Here is a 21946-nt window from a genome sequence, read left to right as displayed (position 1 = left end):
CCTCTTCGGCGGCTTCGGGTGTCCTCTTCGGCGGCTTCGGGTGTCCTCTTCGGCGGCTTCGGGTGTCCTCTTCGGCGGCGTCGGGCGTCCTCTTCGGCGGCGTCGGGCGTCCTTCTGCGGCGTCCTCCCCGCTCGTTTCCCGTGCCGACATATACAGAGCGCAGTACACTCGTGTATTGTCTGCAATGCTCGGCTACCTGCGCTGACGTCCTGTACGTCCAGGACGTGAGTGCGGAAGGAGCCGAGACTGCCCGACTATACCAGAGTGTACTGCGCTCGGTATATGTCGGCGCAGTATTCAAAACTCAGCGCGGGAAAGCGGCATATAAATACGGTATGTGCCACTTTATGTTGGTCTGTCAGGTAAAATCTTAATAAAATACATTTTGGTTGTAACATGACAAAATGTGGAAAATTTTGTAATTAAGCAAATCGGCAAAGTCATAGAGAAGTCTGAAATCCTATCCGCACACTTTTTTTTCAGGTCACTGAAGCAAAAGGGTCGGTGTGACAACCAGGCAACCAGCATTTCTTAATGAGGAGAGTAGCTGCAGTTTCTGTGCCTTTCTAATCCCGAAGGGTTTGCTTTCAGGTAACATGTTGTCCTTTTTTGATGTATTGTATTTTGTATTTTTTTTTTCTTTTTTAATATAATGGCAAAGTTTTCTGAGCATTAGGAGGAAATGGTTATTGCTTGTAGAATTCCTGCATTTCCTTTCTTAGCTGAACACATTTGTGTGTTTTTACACTCTGATCTAGACGGAAATGACACTTGCTGTGAGCTAGGCTCTGCACACCATTGTGTGTATCAAACCTAATAAACGAAAAAGATTTTATAATATATATATATATATATATATATATATATATATATATATATATATATATATATATATATATATGCCTTGCGAAAGTATTCGGCCCCCTTGAACTTTGCGACCTTTTGCCACATTTCAGGCTTCAAACATAGATATAAAACTGTCATTTTATTTTTTTGAAGAATAATCAACAAGTGGGACACAATCATGAAGTGGAATGAAATTTATTGGATATTTCAAACTTTTTTAACAAATAAGAAACTGAAAAATTGGGCGTGCAAAATTATTCAGCCACCTTAAGTTAATACTTTGTAGCGCCACCTTTTGCTGCGATTACAGCTGTAAGTCGCTTGGGGTATGTCTATCAGTTTTGCACATCGAGAGATTGACATTTTTGCCCATTCCTCCTTGCAAAACAGCTCGAGCTCAGTGAGGTTGGATGGAGAGCATTTGTGAACAGCAGTTTTCAGTTCTTTCCACAGATTCTCGATTGGATTCAGGTCTGGACTTTGACTTGGCCATTCTAACACCTGGATATGTTTATTTGTGAACCATTCCATTGTAGATTTTGCTTTATGTTTTGGATCATTGTCTTGTTGGAAGACAAATCTCCGTCCCAGTCTCAGGTCTTTTGCAGACTCCATCAGGTTTTCTTCCAGAATGGTCCTGTATTTGGCTCCATCCATCAATTTTAACCATCTTCCCTGTCCCTGCTGAAGAAAAGCAGGCCCAAACCATGATGCTGCCACCACCATGTTTGACAGTGGGGATGGTGTGTTCAGGGTGATGAGCTGTGTTGCTTTTACGCCAAACATAACGTTTTGCATTGTTGCCAAAAAGTTCGATTTTGGTTTCATCTGACCAGAGCACCTTCTTCCACATGTTTGGTGTGTCTCCCAGGTGGCTTGTGGCAAACTTTAAACTGCACTTTTTATGGATATCTTTAATAAATGGCTTTCTTCTTGCCACTCTTCCATAAAGGCCAGATTTGTGCAGTATATGACTGATTGTTGTCCTATGGACAGAGTCTCCTACCTCAGCTGTAGATCTCTGCAGTTCATCCAGAGTGATCATGGGCCTCTTGGCTGCATCTCTGATCAGTCTTCTCCTTGTGTGAGCTGAAAGTTTAGAGGGACGGCCAGGTCTTCGTAGATTTGCAGTGGTCTGATACTCCGTCCATTTCAATATTATCGCTTGCACAGTGCTCCTTGGGATGTTTAAAGCTTGGGAAATCTTTTTGTATCCAAATTCAGCTTTAAACTTCTCCAACAGTACCTCGGACCTGCCTGGTGTGTTCCTTGTTCTTCATGATGCTCTCTGCGCTTTAAACAGACCTCTGAGACTATCACAGTGCAGGTGCATTTATACGGAGACTTGATTACACACAAGTGGATTATATTTATCATCATTAGTCATTTAGGTCAACATTGGATCATTCAGAGATCCTCACTGAACTTCTGGAGAGAGTTTGCTGCACTGAAAGTAAAGGGGCTGAATAATTTTGCACACCCAATTTTTCAGTTTTTTATTTGTTAAAAAAGTTTGAAATATCCAATAAATTATGTTCCACTTCATGATTGTGTCCCACTTGTTTCTTAAAAAAAAAAAATAGTTTTATATCTTTATGTTTGAAGCCTGAAATGTGGCAGAAGGTCGCAAAGTTCAAGGGGGCCGAATACTTTCGCAAGGCACTGTATATATTTCGCTCACTGTACACTCTGTCACCATCGACATTGATAACAACTGACAATGACTAATGCGAATGATTTTCTGTCCTGTTGGAAGATCACTACGTCCAATATCTGACTGTTTTTTAGAGGTCGTTTGGCAGTCATTTTTGCACACTTGACTAATCCATTTTATATGAAAGTTAGGAGAGTCCGTTTTAGATTGGGAAAATAATGGTCAGCAACTAAAACACTTTAGCAAATTTGGGGGGTGGATTCAAATAATATTGTTGGCCTTTTTAGTCACAGTGACCCAAAAAAAGACTGAAGTTGGGTTTGTAGGTAAATCTGTGTCCTAACATTCTTTAAACAATTCGGCTCCCCTACTCTTTTCTACCAGAGCACCTGCTGTACGCTCACATTAGAGGTTAGACTGCAGAGTCACTGCTGGGATGTAAAGCAGGGTAAGGGCATGTGTTGATGGATATTTGTTCAAGTGTGTGTCAGGACAACTACAGGTCATATGCCTCTGTAAATGGATTTCTCAAACTAATGCCCTCGAAACAGGCCTTTAGACGAGTTGCTCAGAGAATCACCTGCAGTGCTTCTGTGGTGAATTTGAGCATGAATTTCTCCAGTGGCTGCAGATGGTCAGGTAATGTTTTTCAGAGTGCACATACATGTAAAGACTTCGATTTTTCCATAGCCTGGTCACGAATGAAAGTAGACCTATAGGCAAAACATCTGTGTCCCATTGTGGAGCTTTCCCTTCACTTCCTGTTCCATTGCCAAACAGGAAGTGAGAGGACTTCCATGGAAACTGCCAAGTCACCAGATATAGTACCTCCATTAGAAGGTTTCCTCTCTATTACTTTTCTGGGGACAAGCCAAAATTTGGGATTCTTTTACTTTCAATGAAAATGGTGAACAAGGGTCTGTTGTAGAGCGGTCAGGGAACAGATGCAGCATCGAACCAATGCTGCATCTACCTAGGTAAGTAAGGGTTTAAAAAAAAAAAAAAAAAGTTTAAGCTCAACTACTACAGTCTTTTTTTTTTTTTTTTCTCTGCCATTGATAAAAAAAAAACTAATTATACATGCCCAGCCATACAAGGTTAGTCCAGTGATCAACAGAACATTTGTGTAAAAACAACAAAAGATTGCCGCGCTAATGTCCAAAAACAAAACTGGATAATCCAAAAAGTGTCCATATGTGTCCAAACACACTTTCTGGAATGAAGGGTAACAAACACCTATAGTGTACTTTCCATAGTGACGTATAAAAGATGTGCCCTTACCGGATAGATACTCCATGTTATAGGAGCCTAGCAAAGCATGGATTCACACACCCAATTGAGAATCTATCCATGGAAAGCAGACGAAGATGGCATTGAAATCGGCCTTGCTGGTGATTCCTTTTTTCCTTATTCTCATGTGATATAAAAAAAGAGAGAGATCGCCACATAGTGTAAAACCATGGTATTTATTGAATGAGTCCACAAGTCCCACAAGAGTAAAACATTTCCTGGGTTAAGATTCTGCAGATCACAAACTGACGTAAGTTGAGAATAGACTCCACCCTACTAGTTTCGTCATAACTGACATCGGGTGTGTCTGTTATGATGAAACTAGTAGGGCGGAGTCTATTCTCAACTTGCCACGCCAGTTTAATCTGCAGAATCTTTCAACCCAGGACATTTTTTACTCTTCTTGGACTTGTGGACTCATTCAATAAATCCCACGGTTTTACACTGTGGCTATCTTTTATATCTCTTGCATAAAAGGAAAGACCAGCCAGGCTGATTTCAATGCAATCTTCGTCTGCTTTCCATGGGATGGATCCTTAATGGGGTGTGTGAATCCATGCTTTGATAGGCTCCGCCTCCTATAACCCGGAGTATCTATCCGGTAAGGGCACATCTTTTATACTTCACGGTGGAAGGTGCACTTTGGGTGTTTGTTATCCTTCATTCCAGGAATCACAAGGTGTGTTTGCCCCCACATCCACGTAAGGACCGTGCCTATTTTTCAGGCTCTGTGTTTTACAAGTTAAAATCTTCTTTTTTTTTTTTTTGGAAAATTACTTGGAATTCCCAAATTGTGGCATACCGACACTTATCCGTAATCTACATAGGCGTGGTTTACAAATTTCTACAGTTTACATGTTTATACTAGCAGAGGATTTGCAGTGCTTGAATTATTGCTTTTGCTTTGCCTATTGACCGACAATGTCTTAGATTGAGAAGGGTTAACACGTAGTCCTGAGAGGGAAGCTAAGGTGTCTAAAAGAGTGCATCCGATGTAAACAATATATGATAAATGAATAATGGATAAAAAAACAATGTAGATTGCACAACTCAAGTGCTCATGTGCATAAATGAAGAATGAACAAGAAGTGCCCTGAAACAAAGTCAGCCCTGTATGGACACACGTTGGGGAGGGGACAGGATGGCACGAAAGACAGTCTGTTTGTTGAGGAGGACGCTCATAACATCACCTGATACCTGTTTGGTATAAGCCTGATTATGCCTAACATAGCGTGGTGCACTGGCGCACCTGTTCTGTGTAAGTACCTCCGAAGGGGATTTATTTTGTACAATAAACTTAAAAAACGATATTGTTTTCTTCTTGCATATATCTTGAAGGGACATACTGAGGAGTCCAGGATCCCAGGAATAATTAAAAGAGCCCACAAGTGGTTCAAACGCGTGCTTTGCCTGAGCTTGGTTGCAAAGTCGCACGCTCTAAAGTGAGCGTTCACTACCTAAGAGGAGCGCCTGAGTGATTTATACCTTGGCATGTTTTGAATCACCTACTGGACCGTTTATATTTATTGAACTTTACCACCACGTTTACCAGGGACACCGCAGAAAGTCACATATATGCACCTCGATTCATAAACCTATTTTTGTATGGACTTGTGTAGCATTATCATCTGCAGCAGAGCTGGATATCACATATATGCCAAGGGCACTTTTTGTTAATGACTATATCATCTTTTTCTATATTTTTATGCACATGAGCACTTTGGAGTGAGTTGTGCAATCTACATTTTTTTTTTTTAATCTATTTATTAATTTATCATATTGTTTACATCAGATGCACCTTATAAGTATTTTTTCATATATTAATGGATGCACTTTGATATTTATACTAATAGTGTGTATCACATTTAATACTATGTGTGTGTAATATATATATATATATATATATATATATATATATATATATATATATATATATATATATATATATATATATATATATATATATATATATATATATATTTATTCGCTCTCTCGCTCTCTCTTCTTAGCGCAGTGTATTCTGTTTATGTATTTGCTTTTCGTACAATTTGAGACATGTTTCACGCTAGTTGGTTTTGCTATTACATTCTATTAAAGCCTTTAGTGGTGGTGGCTCACAGGAAACCTTTCTATCCAGTGTCTAAAAGAGAATGGGTTTGGTAGGGAGATTCTGGGGGAGGTTAAAGTGGGCATTAGATATTTCATGAGTAGAGCCCACTATTTCCATGCCTCTTATATCTGGTTGGGAACGGGCCACCTCTGCCAAGGGCTTCAGAGCCAAGACGAAGTGGTGAGCGTTGGGCAACCTTGACGGGTACCTTTCCCAATATTAAATATGGATGACTCGAATACGTAATATTTAATTTTGGCCCAAGGCGAGTCGTATAGCACTGTCATCCATCGCAAAAAATGAGGCTTTGAAACCATAATTGCGTAGCCAGGACAAAGTATCAAATGCCTTGTTCACGGAGACAGAAGCATCGATTTTTCCAAAAAGCGACTATGGGCTATACGTTGTAATTGCAGTATGTGCCGATTAGGGTCCCCTGAATGTCTTTGTGAAACAAAGCCATCTTGATCTTTCTTGACTAGACTGGGAAGGAAAGAGTTTAAGCGATTGGCCAGTATTTGTGTCAGAATTTTCATGTCTATATTAATAAGAGAGATTGGCCTAAAGTTGGCTTAAGAGTGGTCACGGTCAGGTTTAGGAAGCATCACAATATTAGCAGTTGAAAGGTCTGATGTAAAGGTCTGGCCATCTTTAACGGAATTATACATAGCTATGACATCAGCTAACTTTCTATAATAAAGTACTGTAAAGCTGTCTAGACAAGGTCGTTCGCCCACTTCCAGGTCCTTGATACATTGGCGAACCTCTGAGACATGAATATCCTGGGCCATTAGGAACACATTAGTTTCAGTCAATGTAGAGAGTGAAACATTATTCGGAAAGTTCGGTGTCACTACTACCCCCACTGGAGGGACGGGGATTGACCGAGACTGTCGTCCTAGCCATGTTCCGACACATCTAGGGAGCAGTGGCCTGTCTGAACCACGCAGCTTTTATAAGTCACATTTACAACAGAAAAATAGGCACATAATATATGCAAATGTTTGTTTAAAGGCACAACAGGAAGAAAGAACATTGGCTCAACCAAAATAGTATATTTATTCAACTAAAATTTACTACCAATGCCCTGGGGCTGCCCCCACACAAGCTGGGGGAACCCAAGGCAGAGGGCCAGTATATATTGTCGTCAAACCTACACCAGCAATGGGAATACTTAACTGTGACCATAAGGTCAATAACACTGTGGATCAAGAGAACACTGAACATCAAAGCCCGGGCCTGCCAGATGTTACCATAAAGGTAATCGGGCACATCCTGTAGCCCGTGATGAGCAAGCAGTCCTTTTTTTTTTTTTTCTTTAATTTGTAAATGTTCTTTTGGTCTGCTGTCACTTACTATGAAATCAACCCTGAAATGTTCTATGATGCCATTGTTGTGTTTTTGTCACTTCTTACTCAAATTTCATTTCTCCTCAGCAGTATTGCTTCAGTTATCTAATCTTCTATCTGCTGAGCATTGTATGCAGTTAATTGGTAGGAAAAGAGGTTTCTCTGTAAATGCCCAGTCAACCATGTAAATATTGGTGATGAAGCCTTACAAAATAAAACCAAGGGAGGTGGCATGCTTTAAAAGAGCAGGCTAATTTACTGGCACAATAGATTATTCAAGGCTTGTATCTTCTTAATAATACTAATAATAATACTAATAATAATACTAAAAAAGATGGATGAAAATTGAAGGGGTATCCATAACAACTAACTGGACACACATCCATTTGCTAATGCTGTCTGATCAGGCAGTCATCAGGACAGGAAGTGAGGGTAAATCTTCCCAAAGCAATACAAATCTGACTAAGGTTTTATTTTTGGCCCCCCTCCCCCAGTGTCTAAAGAAAAAAACAAACCAAAAAAAATTTGAGCTGTGGGTGACTGTCGGCACCACCCAGCACAATAAACACAACAGTGTAACTGATCGGATGCAGTCACTGTTCAGGTATTCAAAAACCCAAAGTAGTAGCAGCTTGTGGGAATACAATAGCCGGCAGTGGGAGATTCCTCCATGCTTTTCGTTAAAGTGGAGTTCCACCCAAAAATGGAACTTCCTCTTTTCGGAATATAATACGGGTATTTGCACCCACTTCCGGGAACGACTCCCACAGGAGTCACTCCACCCGGTGCCTTCTGGGAAACGCACTGGTCCCAGAAGACAGCGGGGACCACTGGGAAAACGCTGCGCTGCTCGCGCAGTAGGGAACTGGGCAGTGAAGCTGCAAGGCGGGAGGAGAGAATTTTACTGGTTTCTCCTTGTTCAGGGAAATCTTAAAGAATAAGTTCACCTTTACAACAAATAAATGCACATTTTTTTTTTGTGCAGTTTTAAAAAAATGCTATCATTTTCTTTTTGTTAGGAGCCAGTAAGTGAGTCAGCAGTTAATGGGTGTAATGCCACGGTCCAGCAGACGGTCTGCCTGTACCTCCAATACAGGCAGGCAGTTACTCTGGCAGAAAGACTCAATGAACTACTAGAGTGCTCAACAGTGCCCTGGTAGTTCATTGAGAACTACCAGCTGACGGCCACAATGGCTGTCAGTACTTGTGGTTTTCACATTCTGAAGTCCGAAAAGAGATTGCTGGGATCGGCATGAGTGAAGAGAACAAAGGAAGTTAATCAGGCAACTGGCATTTGCGGATAAAGATCACTAATAGAGGCCACTGTTTCTTAACAAGGAAGCTTTTAACATGGCTACATGCAATAGCACCATTATTGTGCCTCCCGTTTTTTTATTTTATTTAGCATACATGTAGTTAAGAACACCTTGCACACTTTTTTTTTTTTTTTTTTTTTTTGTCCGTGTCATAAATGTTTATGAACCAACATCATTGTTGTAGTAGATATATGCATGCAATGCTCACATTGTCACACTGGGCAGTAACTCTCCATGTTTCAAATAGTTTAGTTCAGCAAACTGATGGTGATGCTTTTCTACTATACAGTTTTATTTCACCATGTAGTCGTTACTATTTTCAAACTGAAGTATATAAATATCCTACCAATGAACTGCGCCTTCTGTTCCTCTTTTGGTGTGTTAAAACACACACACACATCACTTTTTTTTTTTTTTCTTTTAATAGCTGATCAATAAGTGCAAGAGGGAACGCCTTTATCCGTCTAGAATGCTGTTCACTTGACCAGAGCAATATAATGTTATTTTACAACCCTGGGGAAGTGATCAGTATTTTTATTTTTTATTTATTTTTTTACTCATTGTTTGCTTATAGCAATGAATTTCATTACTATAAGAAAGCATTTTACTGAATGAAATAGTTTTTGTTGTGATTTAGCTGTGATTGGCCACAGCTGATCACATGGCACAGATAGGCTGTGATTGGCCTAGTCTGCATTATGTGATCGCTGTGACCAATCGTAGCTAGCCTCACAACTGTTCACAATGGCTAAAAATAAAAACATCCATCGTTTACAACTATCATTGTGACCTGTTGTGATTGGTTACAGCGTTCACGTGATACCGGCAAACGGGTCAGTACAGAGATCGTTTATGGGCTGTGTCTGGTAGACGCAGCCTTTGACAGATGGCACTGCAGTGCGGGCGCAATCTGAGGACATCATATGATGCCCACCCAGATGGATGAGTCTTGCCCAGCTGTCATTTTGCTATAGGCGGGGTGGGAAGTGATTAAAAGCATTTGCAGGTTACCAGAGTTTAGCTGTGGCACTAGAATTATTACCTTCAATCTGACATTCATGGTGATACCGTGTGTGTGTGTGTGTGTAAACGCCATTTACATATGCGTGTGGGACCTACGTGCACGTTTGCTTTTGCTCATCGGTATTGGGATTTTTTTTGCATTCAACTTTATTGCTGGTCCCAAGGGGTCAAATTAACCCTGGCAGCAATGTTCAAAAATGTCAGGTAGAGGGCAGACAAAGGACCACTCACCAGTAGAGCCTGTAGGTAGTGAAGTTGAAGGCTCTATGCATGCTCATGTGCACATTTTCCTCATTACATCCATAACATACATGTGATTAAAAATAAGTTGTTTGAAGAAGTTTAGGGTATATAGAAAAACATTTGTACTCGCATCTATGTTGAAGCATCTGTGTGATTCTGCAGCTGTCCCATGTCGGCATATAATTTCTCAGCTCTATCAGTCACCGCTCTCCATTCTGCTCCTCCAGTGCAGTGGTTGGAGAGGAGAGGAGACGAGGCAGAGTCAGGTGTCGGCAGCTGGGAGGATCCCGACAAGACAATCGTTATCCCTCCAAAGCCTGGAGTGGCTCTGACACATCAGCTGACAGCAGGCAATAAGCAAAACGCTTTGGGGGTACTTCTCTTAAATCGGAACCCCAGGAAAACCGCTAAACACACAGATAACATTTTAAACTTCCTTAATATTTTGTATTTCTGTCAAGGTTTATACAGCCTTGCCATTCAGCACAGCCCTGCCAGGCAGAACAGGAGACCTGACTTTTTGGTGCCGCAGTTAGGCAGTCGTTTTTGGGCATTGTCTTTGAATGGAGATGTAAGGCCTCATGTACACAGGACGTTGTTCAACCACTCCTGAACGAATTAACCTGCCAGCTAGAAACCGGCATCTAAAAATGTCCGTTTAGCAGCGTTTTCGTCTGTAAACGAAATGCTGCTAAACGAAAAAAACATTGCCACGTTTAGGCGCGTTTGTCGCTTGAAATGCCTCTAAACACAGCTTTTGAATGCATTTTTTTGGGTTCCAGAAAAAGCCTCTAAACTCGAATGCCTACAAACTAGTGTAAACGACCCTGTATACATGTACTGATAAGATAACAGGAGAGTTCAGGAGCAGTTTAAAAAAAATGCCCAACTGCTCCTAAACGCCCGTTTACCAGCAGCAGTGTACTTGAGACCTAAGGAAGCAGCACTGATCTCCTTATTTTGCTCTATCCTCTTATTAGCATCAACTCATGAACTGATTGGTTCCCTGTGCTTCCCTTCCTCCCCAAATCTGAACTCTACTATACAGAGATTGCAGGAGGCTGAGATAAAATTGTATTCAGGTACTTAACCGGCCATACATCGAAATTTGGCTGGTTCAGCAGGTACCACAGTTTGAAATTTGATCTATATATGGGAAGGGTGGTTATGCAGAAGTTGATTTCCTTCTGTCGGTTTGCTGCTTAATCAGCGCCGCCGGCTATAGCTGACCACACTATACAGTGTATTCTTATGATGGTGATGTCTCCCCCTGCTGTCAGAATACAATAACTCAGCGGGGAGGATTCCCCCACCACCTCGTATGTGTGGGTGGGAAAATCAAGTCGTGTTTTTCGTTCAACCCACTGTTTGAACAAAAAAATTACGACGACTCTTTGGCCAGCCTTGTACTGCTTTCTTTTAAACGATTCAATTAATTTAATGGTGTATTAACAAACACAAAGCTGCATTGATTTGCCCTTTCTATCTTTCTGGAATTCGGCTTTAAAGTATTGCCAACCACAGAAATCAAATTGTCTTAATTAATTTTCCTGCTTTTTGGACTGAGGACAAGAAAGTGAAGACTAGAGGGATTAACCAAAAAGAGGGGAGTGTATTGAGAAATTGGGAGGATAGCCAGGTGTAATAGACAAAGGGGATAGAAAACACAAAGTATTCTGACAAAAAAAAAAAGGAAGCAAAAATAGAGCCGAGAAACGGCATCTTGAAATCCTGGTTCCCAAGCCTTGTAAGAGTTCACTTTTTTTTTTTTTTTTTTATATATATAATCTTTATTTAGAAATACATTTTCATTATATAACAACAAATAGGACAGAAAACATACAATACTGTCCATCCAGGTATTATACAATACAACAGGTCTGATTGGCCGTCCAACAGACAGGAGAAAAGGGACGGAAGCGGCAATAGAGTTCACTTCTTTTAGTGTGAATGATTCCTGGGTGTCAATGGGTAATCTGCCTCTGACCTTTAGTGTGCATGTCTTTCACTTGCAGTCATCTTTTTAACGTTAAGGCTGGGTTCACATCTAAGCCCGAATGCGGCTCGCAGCAGGCCTCCGGTGCGTCCCTGTTCTCGGTTTGAGGGATGAATCGTGTCAAAGTTTTTTGCCTGAACGTGGCCCTGAAACAGCCAAAGAGGCACAGGACCTCTGTGCAATCTTCTCCGCAATCACCCTGGAGATTTGTAAACTGGCTCCATAGAGGGCCAGTCACAATCTTCTGTCATGCGAATTGGATGTGGGGAAAACCCTTGCATCCAATTTGCACTACTGTGAACCCAGCCTCAGTTTAGAAGTGTATTGCCTAAGGCTGGGTCCACACTGGAGAAGGTAGCAGCTCACTCTGGTGCGTCACCATCCACCGTTTCAGGTCCAATTTCAGCCCAAAATTTTGCCGGAATTCAGAACTGAAATGAACCAAAAGACGCACAGGATTCCTGTGCAATTCACATCGGAGCCGCTGCTGAGATGTGTGAACTGGTCGCAATCTCCTGCTATGCAAATTGGATGCATGGGAACCCACATCCAATTTGCAATAGTGTGAACCAGGGCTTGACAAATTTGCTTGGAATGTAGGAGCCAGAAAACGCACCCCATCCCTCCAAGCTCGTGTGCAGAAGCGAACACATACGTGAGTAGCGCCCGCATATGTAAACGGTATTCAAACCACACATGTGAGGTATCGCCGCGATTGGTAGGAGAGCAATAATTCTAGCCCTGGACCTTCTCCTGTAACTTAAAACACGCAACCTGTAGAATTTTTTTTAAACGTCGCCTATGGAGATTTTAATGGGTAAAAGTTTGTCGCCATTCCACGAGCGGACGCAATTTTGAAGCTCGACATGTTGGGGATCAATTTACTCGGCATAACATTATCTTTCACAATATAAAAAAAATTGGGCTAACTTTACTGGTGTCTTACACTTTTTTTTTTTTTTTATAAAAAAAAAAATATTTTTTCCCCAAATAAGTGCGCTTGTAAGACTGCTGTTCAAATACGTTGTGACACAGTATTGCAACGACCGCCATTTTATTCTCTAGGGTGTTAGAATAAAAAATATAATGTTTAGGGGTTCTAATTAGAGGGAAGGAGATGGCAGTGAAACACATTAGAACTGCTGTTTTACTTGTAATGCCAACGGCCACCACAAGATGGCACCAGATCACAGAAGGAAGCTTAGGCCTTCAGAAGGCCGCGGCCTCAATTACCGGCGGGCCCATGGTGGATGAGGCTAACTACCCCAACATATCTTGTAATGAGCAGTGCATGGCTTAACAAGTGCCAGTATTTGAAAACTCAAAGTTGTATTTAAAGAATATGTAAACCTAACATTTCATAATCCTGATATATGCCTGCTGTACCATGTATTTGTACAATAAAGTTTTCTGTTCTTTGTATTGCTTCCTTTGTGTGAATCGCTGGTGTTCCTGCCAGTCCCTCTGCTTTGCTATACAAAACAAATTGACCACGCTAAGCATGAGAGCACAGCATGTTCAGTTTTCTGGCTGTGTTGGGAGCTAAAGTGGTTCTAAAGCCAGATTGTTTCTTCCCTTAATGCATTCCCCTGTATAATAAGAAAGCGAGGGCAGAAGAGGTTCAGAGCTGTGCACGGCTGCACCTCTTTTCGGCACTCTTCCTCTGCACACAAGGAGTTAAGGGTGCGTGAGGGGGGTGGCAAAGCCTCACTTTTTTGTCTATGGCGCATGGCTCCATTCAGACACACACTGTGTGCCCCCAGTGAAAGCGGCTTGCTATGGGGAAAGCCAGAGAAGTGAAGGAGCCAAGATCGCCGACAGGGGGACCTTACAAGAGGTGGTTCAGGGCCCTGACTTTATGACGGAATTGGATTTCAATTTTTTATTAATTTTTTTATATAGATTTTATAGCAGAAGGTAAATTGTTTTCTGTGTGTATAATAAAAAAATCCAGTGGTGATCAAATGCCACCAAAACATGCGCAATGTGCAATCTCCAGTTTAAAATATCACAGTGCCAAATGGCAAAAAATGGCCTGGCCATGAAGGGCGTAAAATCGTCTGGAGCTTAAGTGGTTAATATTAAATTCCTGTGTTTATTTTGTAATTTAATCCCTAAAGTTCATGCTGTAGAAGACTTGTTTAAAAAGCTTTACAACATTTATTTTACATTACCGGGTTGCTTTCACAGAATTGCTGGTAATGTATAGCTGTAATGTTTATAAACAATGGCCAGTCTCTTATTTCAACATGTGGCACTTGGCCAGGATTCAATTGTTGACATGCATGGCAGATCTTCTTCCTTTGTCTTGTTAGGCATTTTCTTTCTTTACTTTTCGCGGCTTATTTTGTTAACACTAGTTGTAAAAGGGGGCGAGGGATCAGTGGCTGAAGTTAGACCTAGCGCTGCCCATTCAATGTTTTGGGGGGGACTATCTCGGTACTGATGAAAATACATAAAACATAATAATATAAAGTTTATTGATGTATAAAAATTTCAAAACAAATAATTGTACAATTCAATGATTGGTCAACGTTGACTAGTTTCGCGGACTTGCCGCTTCGTCAGGACAGCCAATCTATAGAATAATGCAATAAAAACATGTAATAAATACCAGCGATGCAATGTACAAATGGTAAAAAACATTGATAAATGCTCACCGAATGAGTCAATTGATAATATGCGGAACCGGACCGGGAAAAAAAAACTTTTTTTGTTGAACCAGACATGCTTGTTTAATCCAATGTTAAAAATAGATTTTTTGACACCACTGACAGACACAACATAATGAGTTGTATATTAGGTTCTTGCAGCTTTGTTTGTATTGTGTTTTTCTAGGTTGACCACTTCTTGCATACAGTGGGTAAAGAAAATCATCACCCCCCTTTAGACTCCATGCACACTGGACGCCAGTAGCTTTGCAGGGAGCCTTTCAAAAGTTTTTCTAGCAATAGCGTTTATTAGCGATTTTCAGTGTTAGCCTTTTTTTTTTTTCAATGGAGCTTTTTTCTGCATTTTGCTTTTGTTTTTTTGCTGAAAAACTGCACTTTGAACACACTTTTCTTGCGTTCAGAAAAAAGCCCATAATCTCCACTACTCATTAATGCTAAAAAAAGTTCCATGTGTGCATGGACACAGAGGCTAATGGCCCGTACACACGATCCGAATATCGTACGACGGATCGTACGACTTTTTTCGCTTAATAGTCGCAAGTAAAATGAAATAGGTTATTAAAGTCACAAATTCTCGTACGACCGAAAAAAATAATCGGAAGTGATGTCATGTGTTATGTATTTGTATTGTATTGTCAGACGACAACTGTACTGACTAAACGAAAATCGTACGATCTTGCATCGTACGAGGAAAATTTTCGTGCATGTCCGATCGAAAAATATCGGATAAACGGTCGTGATCGGCTCTCGAAAGTAGTGTACACACGATCCGAAAATCGTACGATTTTTCGTCCGATATTCGGATCGTGTGTACGGGCCATTACAGAGTGCAGTTTATGGACTTTTAAAAAAAACCCAATAAACTGCAGTTTATGAGCTTCAGTGTGCATGGAGCCTAAAAATCATATTTTGTTGCTTTGCAGCCTGAAATGAAGACAGTTTTTGTTTTATCCAGCTGAATTTACTAGTGCAACTTCTAACATCCAAGTGAAAGAACACCAAAATGTCAAATCTATAAATCAAAAATGTAATCATGGAGTTGGAAAAAGGATCACTCCCCTTATGTCAGTATTTTGTCAGAGTGCAGCATATTTTCTCAAGAATTTAATGTTTTTTGCCCCATACCTTTTCTCTGCTATTCTTCTAACAAGTTCTCCAGTCCCTGCTGCAGGGAAACTCCCGCCCTGCCCCCCCCCCCTGCCCCCAATAATAGGATGTTACCACCTCCATGCTTTTTATCACCTCTAGCACGCTCTGTGTTCTTTAGGACACAGCTGATCACAGAACAGGGTAAAGAGCCGATCACAGCGGCTTTTTACCACTTGATCAGCTGCATCACAGCTTGATCACAATGTAAACACAAGCCGGTTATCAGCTCTCTTCAGCTCACTGATTATCGGTGCTGCCAATTGGTGCCATCTAATCAGTGCAGCTGCATCAGCGCACACAGTAAAGGATTAAAGTTACCGGTTTGCAAAATTTTAGAACAAGATCTGATTTTTTTTTTTTTTTTTTTTGCAAAATGTTTTTTTGTCTATTTTAGCAAAAAAATAAATTCACATGGGTACAGCGTTGCATGACTGTGCAATTATCATTCAAAGTGTGACAGTGCTGAAAATTGGCCTAGACAGGAAGGGGGTGAAAGTGCCCAGTAGGCAAGTGGTTAATCTTGCTGGCATAGGAATATAGAGGTGATTTGGTGAAACGATTTGAAGTACAAAATAGAAAATATATGTACAATTTAAGCTACTGGTACTTGGTAAGGGTGTTCTGCTCCATCGTGCCTCATTGCACGGCACACTGGGTGTGACCAGCTTTTTCTGCTTTAGTGCACAGACTTGTACAACAAAGAGGTTTCAGATTTACCTGCACACATTAACTTGTATAACTTTGGGTGGTGAAACTTTTTATAAAGTAATTCTGCTTTGCATAGCAACCACACAGGATTCTGCTGTCAATTTTCCATTACATGGTAGAACATAAATCCTTGTTGGTTGCTTTGGGCAACATAGTTAGTTTTTTTTCACAACTAACAATTGCAATTTCAATTCCTTTGTTTACTTCCACTGATATAAAGCTGTCACAAGTGTAAACGTGGCAAAATTTGCCAGATACGTATTTTCGATGAGTTGTTTTTTTTTTTTTCCCCAAGACTACTTGTCTCACCTAAGACCACTTGAGAGTGGCAACATAGTACCGTACATCAGTTGTCACCCTGTAACCAGAAGCTCCAGAACAAGGGCCCCTGTTTCAGGATCACCATGTATTCTGTTAATAAAAGCTTCAGATTTAAATAGCGAATCCTCATTTAAAGTTACGATGTCATGACAAAGTAGATTTGAGATTTTAGTGATTGGGATCAGATGTACTTTAAGGCGAAGGTCCCACTAAAAAAAAATATTAAAAGCTAGCAGCTAAAAATACAGCAGCTGCTGACTTTTAATATATGGACACTTACCTGTCCAGGGTGCCCGCTATGTCCGCAGCCGAAGCCAAGCAGTAGCTTGGCTTCTTGGCTGCTCCCGCCGCTATCTTTGGTGAGGGAATCCGGAAATGAAGCGTTGCGGCTTTACCTCCCGGTTCCCTACTGCACATGCGCGAGTTGCGCATCTTCGCTGGTCCCCGCTGTGTTCTGGGAGCTGTGTCTCCCCCAGGAGACAGCAGGGGTACATAGGCACCGGAAGTGGCGTAGATCACGAGGCACTGTACCTAGACACTCCATGCAAGAGCAGGGACAGCCTTTTATTGCTGCTGGTCAACACTGGGTCCCCAGTCAGCGATTTCCAGGGTACAATGTATGACTATGCTAGCAAGTAGGGTTGCACCGATGTCACTTTTTTAACCACTTGACCACCGCCCCATGTCAAAAAGACGTCCTGTTTTTAAAGTTGAATATCTCGATAACGGCAGCAGCTGCTGCCACAACCGAGATATTCATCTTTTCAGGGGGCGGTGGTGTACACGATAACGGCGGTCTCCGCGGCGGATTCGCCGCGAGATCGTCGTTATCGGTGGCGGGAGAGGGGCCCCCCCCCTCCCGCCGCTCTCCCGCGCCCTCCGCTGCTTACCGGAGCCGTCGGTAGCGGCGGAGGGGATCGGATGTGTCCGGCAGCTGAGCGGGGACGGGACTGAAGGAGAAATCTCCTTCACCCGTCCTCATAGCTCTGCTGGGCGGAAGTGACGTCAAAACGTCAGTCCCGCCCAGCCTCTTAAAGAAACATTTTTTTTTTTGTCATTTGAAAAAATGACTTTTTTTTTTTGCATTTAAGTCTAAATATGAGATCTGAGGTCTTTTTGACCCCAGATCTCATATTTAAGAGGACCTGTCATGCTTTTTTCTATTACAAGGGATGTTTACATTCCTTGTAATAGGAATAAAAGTGATCAATTTTTTTTTTTTTTATTTCAGTGTAAAAAATTATAAAACTAAATAAAACTAAATAAGAAAACAAAATTTTTTTTTTTAAAGCGCCCCATCCCGACGAGCTCGCGCGCAGAAGCAAACGCATACGCGAGTAGCGCCCGCATATGAAAACGGTATTCAAACCACACAAGTGAGGTATCGCCGCGATCGTTGGAGTGAGAGCAATAATTCTAGCCCTAGACCTACTCTGCAACTCAAAAAATGCAACCTGTAGAATTTTTTAAACGTCGCCTATCGAGATTTTTAAGGGTAAAAGTTTGACGCCATGCCACGAGCGGGCGCAATTTTTAAGCGTGACATGTTGGGTATCATTTTACTCGGCGTAACATTATCTTTCACAATATATAAAAAAATTGGGCAAAATGTATTGTTTTATTTTTTAATTCAAAAAAGTGATTTTTATCCAAAAAAAGTGCGCTTGTAAGACCGCTGCGCAAATACGGTGTGACAAAAAGTATTGCAATGACTGCCATTGTATTCCCTAGGATGTCTAAAAAAATATATATAATGTTTGGGGGTTCTGATTAATTTTCTAGCAAAAAAATTGTGATTTTCACATGAAGGAGAGAAGTGCCAGAATAGGCCTGGTGGTCAAGTGGTTAAGACAAGGACCGAAACTTTTTTTTAAATGTCATGTGACAGTGGCACTATAATGCGTCACTGAGGCGTGGACTGTTTTTTTTTTTTTGTTTTCCTGTTTTGTGTGTGTGTGTTTCTCCTCTTTGAGACAGGGAAAGGGACTGAGGACAAAGATTCCTCAGTCCCTATCTCTGCAGCCTCAGCTGCACTGAATATGAATGGAGAGGAGACAGCAGCTCTTCTCCATTCATAAAGTAAGACATCGTACATCTAGTTTACGATGCTCAGTGACAGTTATGAATAGACAGTTGGTGATCAGTGACGCATTCGGAAAAGGAAGGAGCTGGTAAATGACATGTATACTGGCTCCTTCCTCTGCTCTCCATAGTGAAAGATCTGGAGGAGGACCCGGGAAACACATAGGGGGACCGGGGGAGGACACCGGAGAGAGGGAGGGAGGAGCTGGGGGAACAGGAGGAACACAGGGGACAGTCAGGAGTAATCAGTGCGGGTGGCAGGGGAGAAGCGTCTGCCAGCTGCTCTGTTGAAAGGCTGTTTAGGAATATCGGTGCTTGTAACTGCCCCGCAGCCACACTGATCACCTGTGAGGCTGCCCGGCCCCCCTACTACACTGAGGATACCTGACCTGATACAACAGGTATCGGATTAAGCATCGGAACATTTGCATGAGCCAAATAAGAGTCCCCCCCCCCCCCCCAAACTATGAAAAGGCTTCTCTCCCTGAGGGCGATTGCACCTGTACCCAAGGTTAAGTGGTCTTGCAGCTTCAATTCTTACCTATTCATGGTTTCCACACCAGAAAGTATATATGTCTCCAATTCCCAAAAAGTTTGGATGCTGTGAAAAATCCTGAACAGATGCAATCATTTTCAAATCTCATAAACCAAAATTTTATTCACAATAGAAAACACATCACTTTTTTTTTTTTTTAAATTGATAATTTTGGAATTAATGGCAGCTAGGATGGATTTGATTTAAATCAAGTATTTAAATCATGATTTCAATCATTAGTAAAATAGCTTGATTAACTAAACTAGATTTAAATCATAATTTTTAAGGAGCAACTGTCATCTCTGTCCTGCAGTGGCTCCTCTGACTTGCTGTTGACTCACCGACAGTCCTATTCACTTTAATGGGATGGCTGGTAATGCGGCAGTAACACCACAAGGTGAGGGATGAGGCGGCAGCAGGTGAGTGGATGCCCGCTAACAGGCACTGCCACAGTGGATCTGAAATGACAGGTGCTCTTTAAATGTAAGGACTCATTATTGCTGGTATTTAGAATCTTTTTAATATTTGCAAACAAAATGAAGGTTTCCTATTTAGAATACTAAGCTGTCAGGTTAGTAAAATGGTGATATCCGAGCCGATTCAATCATACAGTTTGTAGCGTACATAGATTTGCAAAATAATGGGATAAAGGAATATTCCTGAACTTTGTTTCATCTCATGGTTACTGTGAAAATGTGTGAATGCATCAATGCAGTGCATGTTATCTCAGCTTGCAGAGCGTGGGTTCAATGAATGAGTTTACCAAACCTTTTAATATTGCAGAATATATACAGCCTCATGCTACATAACCAAGCTTAGTTTCATGCTGACTGAACTAAATTATTTTTTGTATCTTAAATAGAAAACTATCTTTAGATAGATTTTTACTCCAAAAGCATTTTTTTACATTTTTTTTTTTTTAATATTAAACACAAATTTTATTTTTACCACTTCCTGCCTGGTCAATAGTATATTGATGTCCGGGAAGTGGTTGTGTTTTTTTTTTTTTTTTTTTTTTTTTTTTTATCATTTGATTTATATCCATCCTGATGGCAGCAACACGTCTCAAAGTTGGAGCAGAGCGACAAAAAGCTGTAAAGAAAAAAGTACTAATGAAGAGCTGGAAGAACACTTTGCATCTAAATTGGGTTAATTGGCAACAGGTCAGTAACATGATTGAGTATAAAAAGAGCATCTTAGAGATTCAGTGTCACAAACGTAAAGACGGGCAGAGGTTCCCAATCTGTTAAAAGTGCTTCTAAAAATTGTCCTGCAATTTCAGAACTATGTTGCAAAGACTTTAAATATATCATCATTACAGTATATATTCACAATTTCTATTGTGAATAAAATATGGGCCTGAGATCTGCAAATCATTGCAGTTTTTTTTTATGTAAATGTTACCCAGTGCCCTAACTTTTTTAAATTGTGGTTGTAAATTTGGTGATTGCTTCATCAGGGAGACTTCTGGCTTCTGTGAATATTTAGGTTGCCTACCTACACACTCCGTTTTTTTTTTGTAGTGGAGGATTTACACTCCAACTTTGGCCTGTTCATGACCCCCAGAGTGTTTACCAAGTTATTGGCTCCTGTTCCGGGCTTGTATGCCCTTTATAGGGTAGCTGGACGACTTGCTTCTCATGGAAGCTGAAGTCCAATGTCCAGCACAAATTCCCGATCCTTCCTGGAAATATGTTTGGGCCATGTTTTGGGAATTTTTCTTGGATAAAATAGCTGTCCAATAGCAAGCCATTGACTGATTTTTAAAGCACCTGTGAAATATAAAGTAAAAGCTGAAGCTTATTCCACAGGCAGGTTGTCACCATCCGGAAAACCACCCTGATCAATGACATGCAGCTGTTGATGAAGCGCACAAAGGCATGTATACAGAAAGTAACTGGAAAGTGTCTGGTCAGGTTCGAAAGGATGAAACAAAGCTGAAAACGGCATGTTCTAAAATAAAACAAAGTTTTAAATGCCATTTGTTAGGGTTTGGATCTCCTTTAAAGGGATCCCGGGACACAGAAGAATTTTTTAAGTCTGTATAAGTAATAAGGTCATTAGGCAGCACTATAAAGGGCGACCGCTTTGGAACTCTTAGGTGGTGGTAACTTGCAGTCATTGACTTGGAACACAAAAGTACAAGAAGATTGTTGACAAATGTGAGTTTTGTTTCGAGAGGCAACAGCTTTTGTTTATTTTTTTATATTTATTTTTTATCTACAGATCACAAGCACAGGATGCCTCATATTCGGAGGCCGTTTCAGCTTTGTGATATTCCCTACTCCCCATGGTGACAACATAAACCAAGTCATGTTTTGACTCCATGAGGATATACTTGAATTATTTCACGTTTTTGCTTCCTGACATTCATTTTTCGTGTTTCCTGCAGTGTTTTTCTTTCCGTCTGAACACTAAACACTTGTTTTTCCCCCCCTTTGTAATATTGTCAATATGTTTAACTGTGTGCATAGTGGTACCTTCCTGCAACTCGCTAAGCAGTTTAAACATTACACCAGTGTTATGATCAGTGTTATCCTCTTGCTCTCCATGCGTTTTAAGATTGACGTCAAGGCTTATGCTGCATGTCATGTTCAATGTTTCTGAAACTGGCTTTGAAAACCAGCTAGGCTCCTGTTTTGGCCAAGTAG

The 21946-nt window shown here is 41.0% G+C and overlaps 1 protein-coding gene across 1 annotated transcript in view; it reads left to right on the top strand.

Moving 5' to 3' along the window:
* RALGPS2 (Ral GEF with PH domain and SH3 binding motif 2) overlaps positions 1-21946 on the top strand; it is a 281112-nt gene that overhangs the window by 61879 nt on the left and 197287 nt on the right. The window contains exon 3 of the mRNA XM_040360339.1: positions 485-592. The gene's annotated coding sequence lies outside the window, so the exon portion shown is untranslated. The remainder of the gene's footprint in view (positions 1-484; positions 593-21946) is intronic.

Source organism: Rana temporaria, chromosome 7 (assembly GCF_905171775.1).
Source record: "Rana temporaria chromosome 7, aRanTem1.1, whole genome shotgun sequence".
Taxonomy (NCBI): Eukaryota; Metazoa; Chordata; class Amphibia; order Anura; family Ranidae; genus Rana; species Rana temporaria.
Note: the sequence above shows the minus strand (reverse complement) of the source record. Positions and strands in the feature narration are given on the sequence as shown.